Source organism: Cynocephalus volans, chromosome 10 (genome assembly GCF_027409185.1).
Source record: "Cynocephalus volans isolate mCynVol1 chromosome 10, mCynVol1.pri, whole genome shotgun sequence".
NCBI lineage: Eukaryota > Metazoa > Chordata > Mammalia > Dermoptera > Cynocephalidae > Cynocephalus > Cynocephalus volans.
The window spans coordinates 115,911,342-115,917,424 of NC_084469.1; the positions used below are offsets into that span (position 1 = coordinate 115,911,342).

General features: G+C 38.8%; 1 pseudogene; it reads left to right on the plus strand.

The window, feature by feature from the left end:
• Nucleotides 1–3,706: 3,706 nt before the first annotated feature.
• LOC134387696 (ATP-binding cassette sub-family D member 3-like) lies at nt 3,707–5,874 on the plus strand (annotated as a pseudogene).
• The last annotated feature ends 209 nt before the right edge of the window (nt 5,875–6,083 follow it).

Sequence of the window (6,083 nt, forward strand, 5' to 3'; positions counted from 1 at the left end):
ACACAGAAACCTGGAAAACATTATAAGAAATGAAAGAAGCCAGTCACAAAGGACAACATATTGTCAGATTTCATTTACATAAGATGTCCAAAATAGGCAAATCTATAGAGACAGAAAGGAGATTAGTGATCAGGGTTGGGGAGCTTGGAAAAAATGGCAAATGACTGCTAATGTGCATGGAGTTTCTTTTGGGGGTGATGAAATACTCTAAAATTGATTGTGGGGATGGTTACACAATTGCGTGAATACACTAAAAGCCATTGAACTGTACACATTGAGTGGGTGAACTGTATAGTATCTAGACTATATCTCAATAAAGCTATTTTTAAATATTTCTATTTAACTGGATAATTCATACAAGAGAAAAATCCAAAAAGCTAATTAGCATGCAGAAAGATGCTCAACTACAATAATAATGAGAAAAATGCAAGTCAAAACAATGAGGTTGAATTTCATATTCATCATATCAGCAAAAATCTCGAAGTCTAACAACATATAGCACGACTGAGAAAGTAGAGAAATAGGAAACATCAAACACAGTGGTGGAGTGAAGCTGACAGAACCACACGAAAACTCTGTCTCAAAGGGTATGGATGATCATGCTGTGTAAGTCAAGAATCCCACTCTGAGGCAAAGACTAGAGAAATTCACACATGTGCTCAATAAGGCACAGAAATAATATTACTTGGGCAACATCTGTTACGGCAAAAACTGGGAAACCTCATAGATGCAGATTAAGAGGTAAGTGGATAAACTGTGGTATATGAATACAATAGAACACCATATCACAGTTCAAATCATAAACCTTAAAAATTCTGAATCAAAAACACGTTTCAGAATGAATACATGCAATATCACAGCATTTATATAATTTGAAAACATACACAACAGAATGTTAACCTAAATAACAGAGAGACGCTCTTTGATGATGTCAGAAGTGGGAAAATTATCCTCTACTGCAAGGATCAATACCAAGGGTGATGTCAGTCCGAGGTTGGACAGACAGTTCCTGGACAGATGTTCTCATAGAAGTACTTTTTGTGTAAGGTTGCAATGGCCTTCATGCAAGGTTGTGGTTTTGCAGTGTTCTCTGTGATGATTTTTGTCATCAGGCATTCTTGCATAAGAAATCTCCTTTGTGGCCTTCCCCGGCTCTATTTGTCAGGTTTTTTTTTTTAACACAAGTAGCTTCATTTTGATTCTGACAACTTTCACAATTCCCACTTTTGATCAAGATCTTTCTCTAAAAGCATGGTTAATCAATCATCCTGTAGTCAGGTTCTGATGTCCCTCAGTGTCCGAGGGTTCCCTTTCCTGGGCTGTGGATCTGGTCCCACATTGGAGAGAATGAATGGCAGCTAGGAGTCAATATCAAAACCTTTTTAGCCACATTTCAGCAACCAGGGAGGTCTGAAGGGAGTGGCTGTCAAGCTAAGTCTACCTAAGTCCATTACTAGGTTCCATATTGTCTGACCTGAAGGCGTGTTGTCATCTCAAAGTGCTGCATCAGCATTATTCTCTTCGAACTTATACTTCTGCAACAGTCTAACAAATAACAGGTATGATATTTAAAATGGAAAATATAGAGTAAAATTAATAGTAATATGACCATCCAGTTTGCATAATTGTTTTGAGCTGTGAACCTCAGCTTAAAAGCAACCAATTGAAAAAATCAAATGACTGTTATCCTGTCAAGTGAAAAAGGTACCCCTTATGAGGGGTAAGAGTCTCATTGTGTATGGAGTCTTCTTCCAACATCTTAGCAAAAGCCATGTACAGCATGAAATCGTCAACTTCTCATCCTGGTTTGTAGTTTGAACATCTCTGGTTATGGCATCAGGTGGTTTGGTGAACTTTCTTTGTGGTCCATATATCAGGCATGAGACTTGTCCCTTAAAATTTATCTAGTTTTAGTTCATAGAGCTTTAGGAACAGAGCAGTTTCCAGTTTTAGTAATCCTATGGAAGAAAGCTGAATTGGAGGAATCTGGAAAAATTTAGGACCTAGACTAGTCTACAGGTACATAATAAAAAACTCAAATATAATGCACAGGGCTAAAATCTAATAACAGGTATGTTACGGTTTTTCTTTAGAAATATAACTTTTTCTCTCTACAATGATCATATAGGAATCCCAGATTCAAAGACCTCTTGAGGCTAGGAAGCCAAACCAAGGGAGACTTTAGATTTTACCTACGGTCTTAAAGTTCCTGGACCTGGCAGGCAGTGACAGTTTTTTTACTTACTATAAGCTGAGAACTCTTGAAGTTAGGCATTATATGTATATTTTCAAATATGATATTTCAGTCAAGGCCTTGCTAATATAACCAGTGTTTCCAATCATACAGTGCTATAAAGGGAAAGCAAATTCTTATTGAACTTATGTAATTAACCATATTGCCTCTATGAGTCCATTTCTGTTGCTTATAACAAAAATACCTAAAACTGAGTAATCTGTAAAGAAACAATATTTATTGCTTACAGTTTCAGAGGCCGGGAAGTCCAAAGTCCAGGAAACTGGTGAGAACCTTGTTGGTGGGTAGTGACTCTTCACAGCAAAGCAGGGTGTCACATGGTGGATGGTGGAAGGAGAGAGAAAGAGAGACTCTCACGTGCTCCCCTTTTAAAGTCCTCAGAACCACGCCTATGACCACCATTAATTCATTCACTAGGACATGGTCCGTCTAATCACCTCTTCAAGGCCCCTCCTTTCAATGACCATAATAGGATTTCCCACCGTCAACAGTTATAGTGGAAATTAAGCTTTAATGACTTTGGGGGACCATTCAATCTACTGCAGTGCCATAAAAAATTATACAAATACTCACAAATAGTATTTGAATTTTGGAGGAATCAAGTAGGGAGAAAAAGCGAATGCTTCCATCTTTGTTTACAAAAATATACTTATCAAATTACTATAAGTTATAGCTTACATTGCTGTAAGCTTAAGAAATAGTTTCCTTAAATCTGGAAAACAAAACATTTAAGGAAAGAACCAACAGCGTTTTAAATAAAGGTTGCAAAAACATTGTCTTTATCTGTTATTCAACCTCATGTAATTAATTTTTTTTTTTCTTAAAAGATGACCAGTAAGGGGATCTTAACCCTTGACCTGGCGTTGTCAGCACCACACTCACCCAGTGAGCAACCGGCCATCCCTATATGGGATCCGAACCCATGGCCTTGGTGTTATCAGCTCCACACTCTACCGAGTGAGCCACGGGCCAGCCCCCTAATTTTTGTTGTTTGATCTCAATCAGCGTTTTCATGAACCCACCGGTTTCTTTATTAGAGTTCTAGAAACTTTTATTTTGTCCATTGATCTTAAAGTCATTAGAAACCTGTATTTAAGAGTATTTGTTAGAGTCTTTTCCATGAATCTGATTGCAGATACTTTTAGTGAAAAATCAAAACTGTTGGTAATGGAAACTTAGAATAGCCATGGTTAAAATCTGATGAAAGCTCATTATCATCAGCAATTAACAAGGAGATTTGGTTATTTCTATTGCATACAGCTTTTCAAGATAACAACCAGAATCAAGACTGACAGTGTTACATCAGGAGTACCAGATCTATACCAATATAACCTTAAAGAAGATTTAGCATAAAAACCAAAATATGTCTGATAACATGTTAGCCTTTAAGAATTTTGTATAATTTAGTCGTCGCCGCGTCCCCTTTGCCGGCTCACTTGCCCTGGTGGTGCCATGGCGGCCTTCAGCAAGTACTTGAGGGCGCGAAACTCCTCGCTGGCAGGGGCCGTGCTCCTGCTGCTCTGCCTGCTCCACAAGTGGCGCTGCGCCCTCAGCTTGCATGGTAAAAAAAAAGTGGAAAACCACCACTACAGAGCAATGAGAAAGAGGGGAGTAAAGAGTGAGCTGCGGTGGACAAGGTGTTTTTATTAAGGCTCACACAGATTCTGAAAATCATGGTCCCTAGAACATTTTGTAAAGAGACTGGTTCCTTGATACTTATTGCTGTTACGCTGGTGTCTCGAACATATTGTGACGTTTGGATGGCTCAAAATGGGACACTCATTGAAAGTGGTATCATTGGTCGTAGCAGAAAAGATTTCAAGGGATATTTATTCAACTTGATTGCTGCCATGGCTCTCATTTCTCTGGTTAATAACTTCCTGAAATATGGGTTAAAATGAGCACAAATTGTGCTTCCGAGTAAGACTCACTAAATACCTCTACGAGGAGTATCTTCAAGCTTTCATATATTATAAAATGGGAAATCTGGACAACAGAATAGCTCATCCAGACCAGCTGCTAACACAAGAGGTAGAAAAATTTTGTAACAGTGTAGTTGATCTGTATTCAAATCTTAGTAAGCCATTTTTAGACATAGTTTTGCATACCTTCAAGTTAACAAGTGCAATTGGAGCTCAGGGCCCAGCAGGCATGATGGGCTACTTCCTTGTTTCTGGGCTATTTCTAACTCGACTGAGAAGACCCATTGGTAAGATGACAATAACTGAGCAGAAGTATGAAGGAGAATAGAGATACATTAATTCTCGGCTTATCACAAACAGTGAAGAAATTGCCTTTTACAACGGGAATAAAAGAGGAAAGCAGACAATCCACTCAGTCTTCCGAAAACTGGTGGAGCATCTACCTAATTTCATTTTGGCAATAGCATAATTGCCCAATACCTTGTCACAGTAGTTGGTTACCTGGTTGTCAATCGTCCTTTCCTAGATTTATCTCATCCTCGACATCTCAAGAGTACATATTCAGATCTTCTGGAGGACTGCTACCAAAGTGGAAGAATGCTTGTGCGAATGTCTCAGGCTCTGGGTCGAATGTTTTGGCTGGGCATGAAATGACTAGATTGGCTGGTTTTAGTGCTCAGATTACAGAATTAATGCAAGTATTAAAGGATTTAAATCATGGCAAATATGAATGCATAATGGCTTCACAATAGGAAAGGGGAAGTGAAAGAGCACAAGTCGGGCCAACCTCATGGCTCACTCAGGAGAGTGCGGCGCTGTGAGCACAGCAGTGCTCCCGCCTTGGGTTCGGATCCTATATAGGGATGGCCAGTTCGCCCACTGGCTGAGCGCGGTCACAAAAAAAAAAAAAGAAAGAAAGAAAGAGCACAAGTCATTCTCTTGATACCTGGTGCTGGAGAAATCATCAATGCAGATAACATTATAAAGTTTGATCATGTTCCTTTAGCTACGCCAAGTGGAGATGTCTTGATCTGAGACCTTAGTTTTGAAGTTCAGTCTGGGGCCAGCATTCCAGTTTGTGGTCTAAATGGCTGTGGAAAGAGTTCACTTTTCCATGCTCTTAGTGAATTACGGCCTCTTTTTGGAGGACGTCTAACCAAACCTGAGAGAGGAAAGTTATTTTATGTTCCTCAGAGACTTTATATGACCCTTGGAACACTTCGAGACCAAGTGATATATCCAGATTGGAGAGAAGATCAGAAAAAGAAGGGGATATCTGATCTAGTCCTGAAGGAATACTTAGACAATGTCCAGTTGGGTCATATCCTTAAAAACGAAAGAGCCTGGGACAGTGTTCGGGACAGGATGGATGTACTCAGTGGTGGAGAAAAACGAAGAATGGCAATGGCAAAATTATTTTATCATAAACCCCAGTTTGCCATTTTGGATGAATGCACAAGTGCGGTTAGTGTGGATGTGGAAGGCTACATGCACAGTCATTGTCGAAAGGTGAGCATTACCCTCTTCACTGTGTCACATAGAAAATCTCTTTGGAAACACCACAAGTACTACCTGCATATGGATGGCAGAGGAAATTATTAATTCAAACACATAACAGACGATACAGTTGAGTTTGGCTCTTACAGAAATCTGGGGAACCGTACCTGCTTCAATGAAATAATTACAGAACACACTTAGAATTACAAAGCACATTTAAAATAAAGTTGAGCTTTTTTTTTTTACATGAAGCAACAGATTAACTAGATACAGAATAATTGAAGACAAGTTGTTAAAACATTTAATATTATATAGGATATTGCTAATTGTGTGTATGTTGGTTTAATTATTAATATGTACTAAAAATGTCCTTATTCTTGTGGTTAAAACCTGCCTAAATTAAATTGGGC